Source organism: the organism of the source record quoted next, unplaced genomic scaffold (genome assembly GCF_019419815.1).
Source record: "Pyrus x bretschneideri cultivar Hongxiangsu unplaced genomic scaffold, Pyrus_bretschneideri_v1 Contig90, whole genome shotgun sequence".
Classification (NCBI taxonomy): domain Eukaryota; kingdom Viridiplantae; phylum Streptophyta; class Magnoliopsida; order Rosales; family Rosaceae; genus Pyrus; species Pyrus x bretschneideri.
The window spans coordinates 1267123-1286021 of record NW_025999832.1 but is presented as its reverse complement, the minus strand read 5'-3'; the positions used below and the strand labels follow the sequence as shown (position 1 = coordinate 1286021).

The 18899-nt window shown below is 35.2% G+C and overlaps 1 non-coding gene and 1 pseudogene across 1 annotated transcript; one reads left to right on the top strand and one right to left on the bottom strand.

Annotated features, from left to right (window-relative positions):
* The window catches only part of LOC103964290, a 46283-nt pseudogene that overhangs the window by 22145 nt on the left and 5239 nt on the right, over window positions 1-18899 (bottom strand).
* Window positions 2880-2987, top strand: LOC125473655. Its single transcript, XR_007255477.1, has one exon. It is a non-coding gene; the product is annotated as a small nucleolar RNA R71 (small nucleolar RNA).

Sequence of the window (18899 nt, the reverse complement as noted above, 5' to 3'; positions counted from 1 at the left end):
AAAAATGACTTTTAACTTGACTCAAAACACTTAAAAACACAAGTTTGGACAAATTCTAACTAAAAGACACAACCAAGTAAAGGGGGATTGGATTTTGGACGAAATTAAAGTAAAAACAAGCAGATTGTAAAGACTCTAAACAATTTGGACGAAATTAGGTGAAATATGGGTGAATGGCTAGTTAGAAGGTTTATCTCAACACATGACACATATGCATACAAATCGATTTCCAGTTATTATTCCTTTAAACCATGAATGACAATGCCCCAAGTTAATTGCATCGCACAACCAGCCATCAGATTTTCCTTATTTCATTGAATTGAATGAATACGCATTACAACCAAATTATCTTTCTCAAGTTCCCTATATGAAACGCATGATAGAGATAAATATCAAAAGTCATTAAGTTCTATGAAAATCATAAGCATTGACAAGGCATTCATCACTATGAAACGCATGAGACTCCTGCCAAGGATTCACTTAACACGATTGTGACTAGCAACCTCCACTACTTGTGAGTATAAGTGAATAACTATTACGTGAAACTCCCTTATATTCTAGCATCAAATTCATGCATGCAAACTAAGTAGGCCTCCTTAATCAACATACAAGAATAAGTTATCAATCAAATAGATAAGTAAATCGCATTCGTGATTTATGAAACTATAATTGGATGAAATCAATTCATATCATATATATGTTCATGGCTTTGAATTCACCTCCTAAAACGAATTTAGTTCCTCATGTTCGCAAAACAAAAATAATTAAATTTAAACATGAAAAACAAAGATAGAATACACCTAGAAACACTCCAGTTGGCTCCTCCTTCCTTCCTTGCTGTGCACAATGGGGATTTGTGTGAATTTAGGCTCTTGAGGTGTGGTGGATGGTGTGGTGTGAAATTGTGGTAGAGGGTGGTTTTTTGAGTGTTGTGGCATCATGTATTAATAGGGTGAAGGGGAGGAACGAAATTTGGGCTGAAAAGGAGAGGAATTAGGACTCCAAATCACTAAAGAACAAGGACATTTTCAATTAGATTCTAAGGAGGACAAGGAATGGTCCTTGTGGCAGATTCTAGAACTTCTAGAAGGGTTACATGTGGCATAAACTTAGGGCACGAAAATAGGGCTTCTAGAACTTGATATTTAGGTGATTTAATGTGAAAATGAGTCCTCTTTGAAGTTGGAATTAAGGTAGGAAAGGATTACGATAGGATAAGATAAGATAAGGTTGGATAAGGTTTGGATAAGATAAGGTAATTTGGATAATATTCCTTCTTTGTAGCTGATTCCTTATCTTCCAAGTCTTCAATTTAATTCTTCAAGATGTTAATCACATTCCTAGCCTCTCTTGATCTTCAAATTCGTCCATTCACCTTGTTCCATATGCAAGCTATCCATAATAAGCCCAAAACTGCTCTAAAGGCTCAAAATTGCCTTTTCTTGCCAACTTTGTCATTAGGACCTACAAACACACAAAAATAGCTTAAAACACTATAATAAATAGTAATTAGCTAACTAAATGCAAGGAAACAACATAACTAAGTAGCATAAATATGCTCCTATCATAGCACCTAAATCAATCAAAGCACTACTAAAATCACAATTTCCAATGGTGCAAGAGATAGTAAAACTCCATGGATCTTTCTTCTTTGGAGGCAATTTATGCAATAGGACCGCACTGCACTGTTCTGTTAGCACAATTTTTTCTGACTTAACAAGCTTTCTTTTCTTACTGAAAACATCTTTAAAAAATTTGGCATAAGAAGGAATCCTTTTAATGGCCTCCAACAATGGCAAATTAATTTGGACTTTAGCCAAAGTCTGAATGAAATCCCTTAATTGTTGATCTTTGAGCTTTGGTTGTAACCTTCCGGGATAGTGAAGAAGAGGATTATAAACACGCTATGATTTCTAGGTAGGGGCAGATTCTTAGTTGTTTGAAATTTGTCCAGAAACAGTTTTTGCATCTTTTTCTGCACTTTTTGTAGCTTTGTCCCCATTGTCAATTTGTTCTTTGTCGTGATTGTCGTAACTCTTTCCAGATTTCAACGTCCTTATTGCACAACAATCTTTTGTACCTTTTGGATTTGAAACTGTTTGGCTGGGAAATTTTCCTTATTCTCTTTCTGTGATATTACTTGTTAGCTGCCCAAATTGCCTCTCCAAATTAGTTATGGAAGCCTGCATATTCTGCATGTTTTGATTCATAGTCTTCTGTATCTTTTGCAGGTTCTGATTGCTTTGTTCAAAACTGATGCGAGTAGCCTCTGCCAACTTGTCAATTGCAATTTCCCAAAGAGCTCTAGCTGGTGCGGCAAATTGCTGGACTGGTGGTCGGAATGGTGGTTTAACTTGCTGCTCACCACCCCATTTTAAGTTTGGTTGATCTCTCCAACCCGGATTATAAAAATTTGAATAAACATCATTTCTTTGCCTTGGATAATTGTTGAATGCATTAACTTGTTCTGCAACAAAATCTGGATATGCATCTCTATGTGGACAACCCATAAAATCACGTGTGGTTTGGCTGCAAGTTGCACAACATGCTGCTGCAGGTTGCTGGACAACAACTTGTTGAACTGGAGCTGCCATTTTCTGCAAGATCATGTCAAATTTTGCATCAAAATTTTCTATTTTTCTATCGATCTTTTCAATTTGAGTTGATACATATGGAGACCCCATGGACATTTCAAAAACGCCCCTATTTTGTGTATGATCCGTTGCCCATTGTTGAGATTCAGATGCTATGTTGTCAAACAATTGATAGGCCTTCTGTGCATTTTTAGTTGAATAAGAACCTCCAAATGAAGCATGAACATGATTCTTGGTGTTTGAATTTAATCCTCTAAAAATTATCCCCATCCGTGTGTCTCCATCAATGCTTGCATGGGGACACTTTCTGAATAGCTCCTTAAAACGCTCCCATGCCTCGTGAAACTCTTCATTAGGCTTTTGGGCAAAAGATAAAATTTGAGTCCTCATATCAAGAGTTTTAGAAGCTGGATAATATTTGTTAAGAAATTTGCCACTCATCTGTTCCCAAGAAGTGATACTGGCAGATGGAAGTGTAAGCAGCCATGTTCTTGCCTTGTCTTTCAATGAATAAGGAAACAAACGAAGTTTGATTGACTCTGCAGTAAACCCCCTCACTATGATATTTCTGCACCCCATTAAAAACTCTGTGATATGCATATTTGGATGCTCATGAGCTAATCCATGAAAGTAGGTAAAATCTTCAACATGTGATGTCTTATCTTGAACGCGTCGCCTTCCTCTTCTAGATAAACAATGCAACTGGGTAATTCATTAGCATAGGCTGCTAATGTATCTCTCAAAGGACGCCCAGCAGCTGGTATGGCAAAAGCCATGGTATATTTGCTGTCCAAAACTCCAGAAAACAGATTTTTCAAAAAAGTGTCCTCCAATGAAGGTTCCCATGCCAAAATCTGCTCTCTGTGCCTTTGTCGTAAAATGCGTTTCGATTCTGGATTGAATTTTAACAGCTGCTGATTCTCTGGGATCTGGTGTAAACCATATACAAAATATGCCCAGATTGTGCGATCTGTAGAAAAAAAAAAAAAAAAAAACGAAAATTGAGTTAATAAATTTTTTTATTTTTTATTAACAGCAATAATTAACAAAGAATTATGATTAACACAAATTGTTTAAAAACAATCCCCAGCAGCGGCGCCAATTTCTTGATAGGAATTTTACCACCTGCCAAAGTAGGGATAAAATCACATAAAATACTTGCAAGAGAACAAGGTTGTTGTAGTATAAACTGCTCAAGCAAGGTCATTTTCCGCTGGGATTATTTAAAACAATTTATGAAAAACCCTAATCCTAGTTAATTATCTGAAAGTAAAGATTGGAAAAAGTTGGTTTTTGAATTTAAAAGTATTAAAAACGAATTTTAATAAAAGTAATTTAGAGAAAGCAACTAATAACCAATTAAAAAGGAAACAAATCAAAGAGAAAAGGTTTTGAGAAACAAATTTGGAAAAGCACCAGGGTTCCCCCGTCACCCTAACAATCCTACGTAGTTCTTCTAATTCCTTATGAATTACACTTGTTATTTTGAAGGTTAGGTTTTTCTAAAGTATGCCCTACTTGGAACCCCTAATATAGAACGTATATCTAACATGCAACCCGTCCGTGGCATCCAGATCAAATGTGAACATGCAAGACTCATTAAATTTTGTGAAAACCTTTTGAAAAACCATATAACTCCTAAGACGTGTCGTCCATCCTAAGTAGTTACACACATTAACCACAAGAAGCCTTAGTCAATTTTAGGGGTAGCCCTCCACCAAACTTGCATCAAATTACTTTTCTAAATATCCTAATGGTCACGAATCACTAAGACAAATCGATAGTTTAAAGCACAGTGATTAACAATCCAAAACTTGCATGCATAAATTTAAGAAAATTAAAAAGAGACTACATATTCTTGCTAAGGATCATGAGGCCACCCTAGCAAAAAGGATTAGTTACGCATAATCATAATTAAAATCAACATAGTTGTATTAAACTAGAAAAAGAATGAAAATACCTGAAAGTATAAGTCTTGAAATCTCTAAGCTTTAGCCAAAATATTATTCTCAAAAGTTGCATACATTCTACCCCAAAAAACCCTAGGTTTGCCATAAGGTTTATTTATACAACTCTAATTAAAATCCTCCTAGTAAAAGGTCTTAGAATAAAACTAGGAAACCTAAAAACTTGAAACAAAATAGGAAATATAATCCTAAATTAACTTGGTAAATTCGTCTAGAAATCTGCACAACCATGTTTTGGACCCATAGCAGCTCCAAACTGGCCCAGAATAGCTGGATTTTAAGCTTGGACTATTCTGAACACTTCTCCAGAAGGTCACGAACTCATATGAGGTCATCTTGGGCTCCAAAAACGCAATTGAAACCCAAAAGCGTAACTTTCTAGCAACGCGCACTGCTTCTTTATTAAATTGCCAGAAAACAACCACTTGGTAGAAATTGCTGAAATTTTGACACGAACAAGCTAAGGAACACATGAACATCCTCCAATTTGAATCACTCCAAAATTCATCCGTTTGGTCACGTTTTGCTCCAGAGGAAGTCGAATGTCCTATATTGAAAAAATAAAGCAAAGTATCAAAATTCTACCAAAAGAATTAACAAATTATACTAAGATTAGGGTAAAATATATAATATAGTATTGACTCATCAATTCGCGCACCCATGGTTTCGTAATTTGATTTGAATTTATTTTATTTAGTAGATTTGATTAGGTTTTTTGGAGTGTTTCGTAGTTTATCTAAAACTCAAAATAAATGTTGATTCGCAGGTATGTGATCTATGAGAGTATAACAACCTGGACAGTCCTCTATGAACATGAAAACCAATTACAAATGGAAAAAGTTTCTCAAAATGACAGAAAGATAACAATATAAAAAAGTAAATGTTGAATTACAGAACTTAAAAACCTAAGCTCCATGTCCATCATAAACACCAAAGAAAGATGTTGAACCGTCAAAATCTGGATAAGCAGCATGCTACAACAAAAGTCAAGTACTTTTAGTAGATAATACGAAATACAGTATTTAATCGATGGCAAATTTGAGGGCTGCTTGTTCACTAGACACTCCCTCTGAATAAAAGACAACATTCTCTTCTCTATTTAGCATGGCACGTTTGAAAAGAAACATTGTATTTGCATAAAGATACGGCTCCTTGAATAGCCTTGGTTCCAGTCATCAGCTAGATGCCTAAACTTGAAGCAGTCATTAAGTTACCGACTTCCAGCTACTCAAGCAAAATCCTCTTCTCGCTCTGAATTCACTGTATATTATACAGATATATGGATGTAAGTTATATACAAAATAAATAACTGAATATCACTTTCCTGTTCATACGACGACAATTGTAAGTGAAATGTAAATCTTGCACACATACAAAGCCAAAGCAAACAAAACAACTAAACTGCACTCTCTACTCAAGCAACCCGATCTAAGTGAATGCAAATTAAGAAGAATAACGTAATAAAGCCCACTTACAGCATCTTCCATGGTTGAACGCCACCCTTGCATGGAGGATGACCCGTATCAAAGTCTGTCATTCTCACCATCTTCTGAGACCTTATCAGTTTTTGGAGCGCTGAGATATATATATTCCCATCTCCATCTGTAACCACATTATCAAACTCATGATCAATCATACATATCATTAAGCAACAGAGTCATTTTCAATCCACACGCACACAAACACACGCATTTCTTTGTTAATTGTTGTGACGACAAATATTACATATATCCCCTTCCTATTTGCGCACAAGAAACTGCAAGATTCAAAAGTTTCTTAATTCGGCTCGAGAATAATAAATGCATAGAAGACGACGGCATTAATTATCAATGGATCCTTTGCTTGCTATGCAATACTCAAAAAGATCCAAAACAATTCAACACCCGTAAAACAAAAGCCTACCATCTTTAATGAAATTTTTTTTCCAAAATGTAGCAACCATATCCAAATAATGCAGCTGAAAACGGAGGAAATTTCCCGCGTTTTCTGGGGAACCAAACAGATCAAACAATAAAAGATTACCCAAAAACAATTAAAAAACAAGGAAAATTCAACAAATCAGATTCCAGGGTCACAAGCACAATGACAATAATTCAGCTGAATGAAGCAGTTATTATTAATTATTTATAGACAAGAAGATTCGAAAATTCAACATTCAAAAGGGTATAGGGATCGAAGGGAGCACACTCACTAATTGGTTTGATTTGGGCGTATATTTGTTCGAAGCGCGAGACAGATCCGATTGAATTAAAGGAATGATTCTCACGAGAGTGAGTGGAATTTGATGATATACACATATATATTATGTATATAGGCGCTTCGCACTGAGCGGGCGGACACGCGCCATTCATAGAGGCAACAATTGCTCCTGTTGCAAGAAAAGAAAAGAAAAGAAATGTTGTCCAAAAAAAGAAATGCAAATAAATAAAGAATCACACTCAGTATTTCAAACTAAAGATTTTCATTAAACCATGGAGGAACCAATCATCAATTCATCACAAGTGACCAAAACTCATAGTTGTAGAGAGTGCAATCAAAATAACTCATCTCCAGCTCGTTTGAAAATGCTTATCTAAAACACTTATGCTTAAGAGTGTTTTTATTGAAAGCTCTTCTATTAGAAGCAGACCAAAAAAGTTTAATAAAATTCTATATGCAATTGAAGTCTTCTTCCTAAAATCACTTCAGTTGCTTTTTATTTATTTATTTATTTTTAATACTTAAAAACACTTTTAACTTGTTATGTCAAATGATGTCTAAACACTTTTAGTTATTTGAAATTATTTTTTACTACTTATTAATATTGAACTAATAAATACATAGCACCAGATTCACATTCAGTAAAGGTTAATGAGTATATTCTGCTTAAAAGTGTTTTCCTCATTAATTCTTGTTTAGTTGTTCAAGAAATTGAACTTGTGGTTTATACGTTACTGATAGATAATTAATATGCTGAAAAATGTTTTCTTATTCAGTTCAACTCTAAATCAATGTATACTGAAGCATGGAATTGACAAGATTGTATATACTTCATACGCTCAAAATTGTTGAAGTTATATACTTTTGCCCTTGCGTTTTATGTTTATGTTATGCAAACCTAACATAATCAATTTATATCCAAAGATGATTATGGACTTATGTTATAGTTGCTGTCACATCCCGGCCGGGCCCACTCTGCATCTCGGGCTTGACTCCACCTAGCACGAGATTATCCGCTTTGGGCCCCTACCACGCCCTTACGGTTTTGTTTCTGGGAACTCACACGAGAACTTCCCGGTGGGTCACCCATCATGGGATTACTCTCGCGTGAACTCGCTTAACTTCGGAGTTTCGATGGAACTCGAAGCTAGTGAGCTCCCAAAAGGCCTCGTGCTAGGTAGAGATGGGAATATATATATATATAAGGCTTACAGGATCTACTCCCTTGAGCAATGTGAGATGTTACAATTACAATTAGAAAACATTTAGTTAACGTTTTCTATTTTTGTCAAATGCTTGAAGAACAAAATTTACTGACTGTTTTATGTAGTTTTTAATCACAAGAACCACTTCTCTGTAGTTATCTGGCATAAAGATGGTGTCTTAAAATTTATTATATGTGTTTTGAGTTTACAAATTCTATAATTATAGATCCCAACTCATGCTTTACTAGTGAGAGTATCTAAAAGGTATTTGTTTCGTTGTATAGGCATTTATAGAATTTTGACTCTTTTAATCAGTGGAAGTAAAAGCTTGCCTTTTGTTTTGAAAAAAATAATTGAACTAGGCTGATAGTTTGTATTCTATTCCTTCTCTTATTCTTATATCAGATTGTTTAAATTGACATAAATTCATGCAAAGAACTCATGCTAGGGTTTATTTTGTTTAGTGAAAGTGATATTTGTCATAGGAACATATTTATGCGACTTTGTTATCTTATTTCTTTGCATTTACTTAGTTAATTTCCATTTATTGTAGTAATTTAAGCTATTTTCGTATTATTGAAGGTCCAGTTGGTAAAGATGATAATAAATGGCAAAATGGAGCAATTTGGAGCAGTTTTGGACTTAGATTGGATAGCATGCATGGCTAGCATATGGGGTGGACCTTTTTGGTGTTTAAATGGTGTTAGACATGTGCTAAAATATGGAGAAATTAAAGTTGGGGCTTGGAAGGTAAGGAATTACACAAGAAAGAGGAATCCTAGTTGGAGATGAACATTATCTTATCCTATCCTATCTCCAGCTATAAGAAGGAATCCTAATCCTATTCCAACACTTTCTACCTGAATCGTAGAGTCCTAAAATAACTCAAAACACCTAATCCCTTTTCTCCTTGGATTTAGCCGTTTTCCCCTATATTTATGAATTCCTACAACGATTTAGGGTGTGCCGCGCCTACCATTCATGCATTGAAGTTGTTGGAGTTTTTAGAGTTCTTTCTCTCTTTGTTTTAAGTTTCAATGTTTATTTTAGATTGCTTTTTAGTTATGATGAACATGTGTAACTAAGTTTCTTTTTAGCTAGAGGTGAATTCGAAGCCATGATCATATGTTTTATATAAATTGATTACATCCAATTATTGTTTCATAAAACATGAATGCGATTAACTTATCTGCTTTATAAAGAACTTATTCTTGTATGTTTATTAAGGGTGCACACTTAGTTTGCATGCAGGGATTTGATGCTAGAATATAAGGGAATTTCACCCAATGGTTATGAACTTATATTTGCAAGTAGTAAAAGTCACTAGTCATGATTGAGTTAAGTAAATTCTTGGCAAGAGTATCATGCTTTTCATAGTTACAAATGCTTTGTCAATGCTTATGATTTTCACAGAACTTAATGATCTTTGAGATGTATCTCTATCATGCTTTTCATAATTAGGGAGCCTGAGAAGAATAATTTGGTTGTGTCGTTGAGTCCAATTCAATGAACTTAGGAAAATCTGAGAGTTAATTAGTGTTGTTCACAACTAATTTGGGGCATTGTCATTCATGGTTTATAGAAAGAATAACTGGAAATCGATTTGTATGCATATGATTCATGTGTGGAGAAGAATCCCTTAGCTATCCTTTCATCCATATTTCTTTCACAACTTAATTTACTTGCTGCCATTTAATTTTGTTTTAGTTAAATTCATCCAAAATCTCCCCCCCCCACCCCCAATTGCTTTGTTGTTAGTTTAACTTAGTTTTCAGTTTTATAATTTTAATTGGTGTTGGTTAGCAGCCTTTCTAACCCCCGGAATAGAATGATCCCTATTTACTCGTACTACGATTGCATAATTTAAAAGGTTTAATTTGTGTGTTAGTTTCTACCACATCAAATTTTGGCGCCATTGCCGGGGATTAGCAAAATTGCTAATCTTCCTCTTTATTTCTGTTCGTGTCTTTTCTTTTGTGTTTGATTTTGTTTTCTTTTCTTTTGATTTTGGTACTCATTTATAGCTTGAAGTTCTCAACCTGTTTGTGAGACTATATTAGAATTTGACGACGATTTTGAATGTACGTTAAGAATGTAGAGGAAGCAGCCAAAATTCAATCCACCTAGTTCTAGTTCTGAATCCGAATTTGAAGCTGAAACTGAAACGGAATCAGAAGAGGAACAAGACATGGCTGTTGAACTATCAAGGAACTTTCAGCCTCGGTATTGAACAATACTGCTCCCCTTTGCATCCAATACCCTAGGGTAGTTCAAGGCAAAACCGATAAGTTTGAATTAAAGTCTCACATTCCCAAATACCATGGGCTGTCCATGGAAGATTTAAATAAGCATCTTAAGGAATTTGAAGTGGTGTGCTCGAGCGTGACACCAATGAATGTGGATGGGAATATTCTGAAGATGAAAGCCTTTCCATTCTCTCTTTTGGAAAAGGCTAAAGATTGGCTCTTTGAATTAGCACGTGGAACTGTCACCTCTTGGGAAAACATGAAGAAAGAATTCTTAGAGAAATTCTTCCCAACTTCAAGAGTCATTCTTTTGAGGAAGTGAATTAGTGGAATTCAACAAGGCCAAGGAGAATCCTTTCCAGCTTATTATAAGCGTTTCAAGACTTTGGTTGCATCTTGTCCACAACATCAAATGAAGGAGGAGGTTTTAATTCAATATTTCTATGAAGGACTACTTCGACTTGAGAGACAAATGCTTGATACTTCAGTTGGAGGTGCTTTAGTTGACAAAACCCCAGTTGCTGCGAAGATTTTAATAGCGAATTGTGTCTTGAATGCACAACAATATGAATGAGTAGGGGAAAGAGAACATGCACGCCCAATCCAAGTCAATGAGGTAAGTGCTATTTCAGAACTTCAATCTCAAATGGCTAATCTCTTTACTCTTATATCACATGTTGTTGAAGGATCCAAAGTGCAAAGTGTAGCTGCATGTGGCGTGTGCTCTATGCAAGGACATCCTACTGATCAATGTCCTCAATTAATAAAGAATGAGGGATGGGACAGTGCCAATGCCATAGGTTATCAAGGCCAAAATCAACCAAGGAGTGACCCATTCTTTAGCACCTACAATATGGGCTAGAGAGATCATCTAAATATGAAGTGGAGGGAACCTCAACAAACTCAACAACAAGGTAGATATAGACAGCCACCTTTAGGGCTCTATCAAAGGCCATTTGCACCACCACAGCCGCCCCCACAACCTTCACAACCAAATTTAGGTTCATTAATGGATTATAATAAAATTCTTCAAACACTAACTTCTTTGGCTCAAGATTTACAAAAAGAAGCTAAAGAGATGGGCGATGTGAAGAATTAAATTGGATAGATAGCAGAATTCATGGGACAATTTAGAGAACAAGGCAAACTTACTAGTTCAACCATTGTCAATCCAAATGAAGGTTTTGAAACTACTAAAGCTTTCACTTTGAGAAGTGGTAAAGAGATTGGAACTAATCCAAAAATGTCTAAACAAAGCCAAAAAGAGGACGAACAACTGCTGCTCAAAGAAGAGGAGGAAGACAAGGCAACGACAAGGAAGGAACAAACCTTGTTGCAGGCTTCTAAAGCCCCTACGCTACCCAATTCAGGTAAGGTTTCAATTCTTTCTAACCCCATTGCACCAAATGTACCTTTTCCTCTTAGGTTTATGCAATCTAGGAAAGAAGAAAGTGAAAAAGACATCTTAGAAACCTTCAGAAAGGTACAAGTTAATATCCTTTTTCTTGATGCAATAAAGTAAGTTCTAAAATATGCTAAATTTTTGAAAGATCTTTGTACAACAAGAAAACGGATCTCAGACAAGGAAGTGGTAGGGGTAAGTGAAAATGTCTTTTTAGTTTTGCAAAGAAAGCTACCACCTAAATGCAAAGATCCCAGTAGTTTCACGATCCCTTATGTTATTAGTAATACTAAGTTTGAACGTGCAATGTTAGACTAAGGTGCTTCAATTAATGTCATACCCTACTCCATTTATGCATCTATGAATCTGGGAGAGCTTAAAAATTATGGTGTTATTATTCAATTAGCTAATCGATCTAATGCATACCCGAAATGAGTTTTGAAAGATGTTTTGGTGTAGGTTAACCACTTGATTTTTCCAGCAGATTTTTATGTGCTAGAGATGGAGGGTTTAACCCACTCTACACCATTGCCAATATTACTTGGAAGACCTTTTCATGAAAATAGCCCGAACCAAGATAGATGTGTTCAAGGGAACATTAACAATGGAATTTGATGGCGATGTCATTGACTTTAATATTTCTGAAGCTATGAGGTATCCTATTGATGATCATTCTTGTTTTTCTATTGATGTAGTTGGTTCTTTGGCACAGGAATATCTTGAATTCTTAAATAACGATGCACTTGAGACAACCATTGCCGAAGGAATTGGACTCAAAACCAATATGGCCGAGCTTAATCTTTTAGAAATTTTCGATATTAAGGCTGCCCTTGAGTCTTTGTTACAACATATCAGTAAGCCTCCTAATCCAATTCCAATTTTCGTTTCTACTAACAAGTTGTTACCTTCAGTGATTCATGCACCTTCTCTTAAGCTTAAACCATTACTGAATCATTTGAAGTATGTTTTCTTAGGAGACAAAGAGACTTTGCTAGTCATAGTCTCTTTAACACTCATGACATTAGAGGAGGAGAAACTGGTTAGGGTGTTGAAAGAGTACAAAACAACCATTGGATGAACTTTGTCCCACATTAGGGGAATAAGTCCTACAACCTGCATGCATCACATATTCTAGAGGAGGAGGCTAAATCAACTCGAGAGGCTCAACATTGACTCAACCTCCAATGATGGAAGTTGTGAAAAAGAAGATCATTAAGATTCTTGATTGTGGAGTCATTTATCCAATTTCGGATAGTCGTTGGGTTTCATCGATTCAAGTAGTACCAAAGAAAACTAGAGTAACTATGGTAAAGAATGTAGAGAATGAACTTGTGCCCAATCGTATCCAAATAGGTTAGAGTGTTTGTATTAACTATAGGAAGCTCAATGCCACCACAAGGAAATACCATTTTCCTTTACCATTAATTGATTAAATGCTTGAAAGGTTAGTTGGTCAATCTTTTTATTGCTTTCTTGATGGTTATTCGGGATATAATCAGATTGTTATAGCTCCAGATGATTAAGAAAATACTACTTTTACTTGTCCATTTGGTACTTTTCCTTATCGTCGAATGCTATTTGGTTTCTGTAATGCACCAGCCACCTTTCAAAGATGAATGGTAAGTATATTTTCAGATTTTGTTGAGAAGATTATTGAAGTTTTCATGGATGATTTTAGTGTCTTTGGTGATTCTTTTGATGATTGTCTAACTAATCTCACTTTGATATTGAAACGTTGCATCGAAACTAACCTTGTGTTAAATTGAGAAAAGTGTCACTTCATGGTAAAACAAGGCATCGTTTTAGGTCATCTAATTTCAAAAAAGGGAATCGAAGTTGATAAATCTAAAATAGATCTCGTATGCTACTTACCCTCTCCCACTTTGGTGAGAGAGGTTCTTTCTTTTCTTGGACATGCAGGATTCTATAGATGGTTTATCAAAGATTTCTCAAAGATTTCAACACCCTTGTGTCAACTTCTACAAAAGGATGTGCCATTTGTGTTTGATGAGGAATGTGAGAAGGCATTCAATCACCTCAAAGAGATGTTAAGTTTAGCCCCTATCATTGTTGATAGGATTAAAAGCATACCACAAAATAGCACACAAATGTCCTATTGATTTTCCTTATTAACACTAAAATTTGTCAATTGTAGCATATGAAAATAAGGGTCTTTCCCGCAGAAGATTGTTTTATCTAACTACTTAAAATGTCACAAAAACTGGGCTGTTGTCCCTACTGATCAGCCACCGAAAAATAATTATTAGACCCACTTACACTTATCTAAAGTCTACAAAATTTTATATGAAGCTCCTAGACACATAGAGCTACACTCACACAAATTTTTGGGATTTTTGGAGTTGATTTGCTATTTAAATTAAATCAAACAAAAACAGGACAAAAACAGATTTTAAGTAGCTCGCAAATTAAGAAAAACGAGTTAAGGGAATTGCTATCCACCACCAAATAATCATGCAAAAACGTTATGTTTCATTCAAATTCCTTTCATTTTCGGATGAAGATACTCAAGTTGGCTCAATGTTAGAACTCAACCTATTACTCTTTCTTATGTAGTATGTTAAGAGAATGGCATTTTCAACTTAACTTAGTCCCTAACATGCAATCTAGAATTGTGTGTTCATAGATTTAACAAGTAGAAATCATTAAGAACGAAAAGAGTTTGAGTCATCACAAGGCATCGTAAGTACTAGTGTTGTCTTACTTATCCTAGAAATTAATTCACATGTTAATCGCAATTAACAAGTACTACTTTAGAACATATGTAGGTCCTCATTCAACAAGAGCAGGCACACACATATTCATAGCATTAGAATCCTAGATATGCTTACTAAGTATGTATCCGTAGAAAACACATAAAGAATTCATCAATGAGACAAGTAGTGAACCAATTTTCATCCATTCATAAAAGTAATTCAAACGAAATGTCATAACAAACTTGCAATCATATTCGGGGCTTCCTTCCCCAACGCAGCAGCTTTCTTTTTACCTTGCTTTTCTTCCTTTTCTTCTATCTTTTTTTTCCACCTTTTTTCCCCCTCTTTTTCGCTGCAACCTGCAGCCCTTTTCTTCTTTTCTTCTGCCACAATTTTTTCTCCATAACTCACCCCACTAATAGCCATTTAGTGATGACAATAAGTGAGAGGAAATGCTAAAACAATTGTAACTCTTTGGGCAGCCTTTATGCCCATTACTCCCACTTAATTTTCCATTTCCTCTGATATTTGAATAGCTGCCAGCTGGCTTGTTCTTGGCTGCATCAGTTTTGGCTGCTAGTTTTATTGGATTTATTGCTTTCAATGCTTTCTTGTCAGTTACAAACTGCTCAGCCTCTTGGGAACCTTTTAGTGTTAAAACGGCTATAACTTCTTCTAGAAAAATGATATTAACAATCCGTAAATTCTCCAGAAAATAGACATCCGTAGCTTTCCAAGCATATAAGGCTCATTCTCTAATTCATTTTGAGCTGTCCACAACTTGCTTCCAAAGTCAGCTGACCAACACAGGCAATTTTGACGAATTTGTTACTTAAAATTTCACTTGCACTATTTTTCTTTTCTTTACTTGACAAATCCTACAAAACACAAAAACAAAGTAAATAGCTCAAAAATATAAGGAACTAACTAAGAAAAGACAAGTGAATTTGATGTAAAATTTATATAAATATAAGCTTATCAAATACTCCCACCCTTAGCTTTTGCTAGTCCTCGAGCAAAACAAAGAAAACATGAAAAAGTAGCAACATGAAAAACATTAGCTTCCCCTTATGTGACCCTCATAGAATTTCATTCAAGAATACAAATCATCAAGAACCTTAGCTAGCACCAAACAAGCTAATCCAAGCTCATCTTCCTTATTCAAATGTTAACAGCGACCTTTTAATCATCCTTGAAGTGTAGTGTGTGTAATAGCCATGCTAATGCAATTTCAAGTTTTGTTTTAAAACAGCACATGCAAACTAGTGACCTTTTCACGGGACATACACTCAATCACACATATGTTTAGTTTAACGTGTTTCGCTCAAAAAATCAAATGTGAAAGATCTACCATAAGCTTGCATAAAGATCTCATCTCCACAATCATAATTGCAAAACTAAAATCAAGAGGACTTTATTGGATATAATGAGGCTTAGGGAGAGGGTTATAGAAATGAAAGGATAGGTAAACACAAGTTCCAAGCTACATTGCAAGCAATTCTCTTGTTGAGATTTATTAGAACTCAAACTCTCCAACCATTCTACTAATACCTCCAATCACACCCCTAAACTTTTTATTTGCTTTGTATACAATTTTTCTTTTTTTCTTTTTTCTTCTTTTTTTTTTTTTTTCTTCTTTTTTTTTGTTTTTTTTGTTTTTAGAACCAATTTTTGCACATAACTAAATACAAACATGAAATACCCCCACACTTATTCTTTTGCCAAACTTCTTCAAAGTACTTCACAAACATTTCTCATAAGACAATCTCACATTGCTCACTAGATAGCTGGGAAAGGGTAAGGAAAAATGTTTAAGGTATAAGGGTAGACATATTTAGTGATAAGAAATAAAAGGCTCAACATATACGGCTCAAATTGGCAATCTAATAATATCATTTTTCTTTAGGAAACATGCTTATTTGGGCCATGGTGATAAACCTAATGCCTTTATCCTTTTCAAGTTCATGCAATCAATGACAAACATTTTGAAAGATCGTTACGCAAGTTCTAGAGATGTAAGTCACATAAGTTCATCACACATGAAAGAATAGGAGTGTATGAAAAATGCACACACTTTCAATAGGCTCAAAAACTCACATAGGTTGTATATGGCCACTATGTTCACATACGAAGCTTTAAATCATGCTTTAGCTTCACATCAACAAGGCTATGTGCTTTTGGTTTTTCAAAGATGATTAAACATGCACAAAACTAACAAGAGAATAAGGAATTTCACACAATACATACTTACTAAGTTCTTGATCACCGTGGTTCAAATTCAATCCAATTATATCATTGGGTCGGGAAACTAACAAAAATCTAATTCAAAACAATAAAGAAAATAACACAATTTTTTTGGATTTTCAAATCTTCATAACTTTTTTTTAGAGATGTTTTTGGTTTTTTTTAGAGTTAACAAAACAATATGAATGATTTATTATTAAAAGGTACAAATGAGGAATGGGTCCTACACAAAGGAGACTTGAAGATACCTAAGCGGAAGTGCCCTGACCCCGAGATTGTGTGCCTCGAATCTAAATCCTAAAGGAGGTGCAAAACCAAAGAGTGAGTGGACCAAAGTTTATAATAATAGTACCAATAATAAGAAAAGCATTTTCGTTATGAACATACTAACCCCCTGTTTTGAAAACACATATAATACTACATAATAGGTTTTCTGAAACTCTAGCATGGAATGCAAAACATTCGTAAAACATGTGCGTGTAAACCAATGCTTAGTAAAGGTAGTATAGCCACCCGAAGGCAAATCCGTAAATCTCATCAATGATGTACTCAACTAGGTATGTTCATAAAGAAAATGGTTTTCTTATTATAAGCACTATTATTACAAACTTTGGTCCACTCACTATTTGGTTTTGGACCCCCATTAGGATTTAGATTCGAGGCACACAATCCTGGCGTTAGGGCACTTCCGCTGAGGTATCTTCGAGTCTCCTTTGTGTAGGAACCATTCCTCGGTTCGTACCTTTTCATAATAAATCTTTCATATTATTCTTGATTAGTTGTATACTCTGAACAGTTCTGCATTAGTACATTTCTTTTTTATCACACATTTTAATTTGCATGCATGTTAAAATGGCTTTGTCACCCTCGGGTGTTGGCCAACATGTGCCTATCCTGGTATTTGGGGAAATCGGGATCGGGACGTGTCAGTTTGGTATTAGAGAACGGTTCGTTCAGAGCATACTTAGGATCTTCTCCTATTCTAGTAGTGTGTTGACCTTGATATCATTTGGATGTCATAGCTTCTATTTATTGATGTCCCGGGCACGGTTATGCAATCCTTATTCTGCCTGAGTAGTCATATCCTATTTGAAGTATAAGAAATATGTGACCTAAGTTTGACGTAATTGATTGATAGACGACTTTTAACATCGGACCAATACTCTGTGACATGCGTTCCTTAGGAATAGCAAGCAGAGTTGGATTTACATAGAAATGACGTGAAATAGAGAAATCTTAAAGGGATGAAGACTAGTTGGGACTAGTTGAAGATTGGAAATGATGATGGTCCTTTGCAACATGCTTTTCTTAGGAATGGCGGGCAGAGGCATACTTGTTTGGAGATCGCTTATGACATCCGAAGTTCTTGTTAGAAAAAAAAAAAAAAAATTTAAGAAAGCACTAGTTATAGGTGAAGTTAGTAGGTATTTGTGGGGTGGATCAAATCAACTTCCTCAGACTTGTTGTTTCCACTGAGGGAATCTGTGTGGACCTTAAAAAAATTTCTCAGCGACTGTTCACCGAAAATATCAATGTCTACTCAAACCATGAGTTCAGTTTATTAAACATCAACAACCAGTTTTATATCAAATTCTGTAAATGTCGACCTTGAGTAGATTACATACCTTGCTTGGGAGACATGAAAGTAACAGAAGATATTCTTACCAAATTCAAGGTTGTGACAGCTGGAAACCGAAAACACTCTCGAGTATCGTGAATTACAAAATACCATTGGTCTTGTTGATTTCTATTTACAGTTGCCAACGATTCTTTGACCATAACCTAAACCCTCATCTTCGGCTAGGAAACAAGTCATTCTTATTCGAGATGTTGTCTTAACCAACCATTGTTCTTACACCCTTCGATGACACCAATAAATGTACCTCGCCTCTGGGCTATGAACAAAGCACAACTCAAGTCCTAATTTCGTAGTAATTTTTGTATGCTTTATGGCTGCATCTAACCTCCTCGTTAGACTGCCTACGTACCCTAAATAGTCAAGCCATTTGTAGTTCACTGCTTAAAAATGTTGAGGAAAACAAACAAAAACAGCATTAAATAAGCCATCAAACACATACCATCATCATATGTTACATTTCCTTCTAAACTACAGCAAATCACCAAACTACCAACAAACAACATAAATTCAAAAACTAAAATCAAATTAATCCATAATTAATCATAATTTAGCATGAAATCCCATGAATCACTTATCTTTTGTACATTTCACCGAAAGTGCCACCACATAGCTGTTTCTTAAACATCCCATCTTGAAAACTAAATGACTAAACCACGATGCTAGATAAATTAATAAATGATGGTACAAAT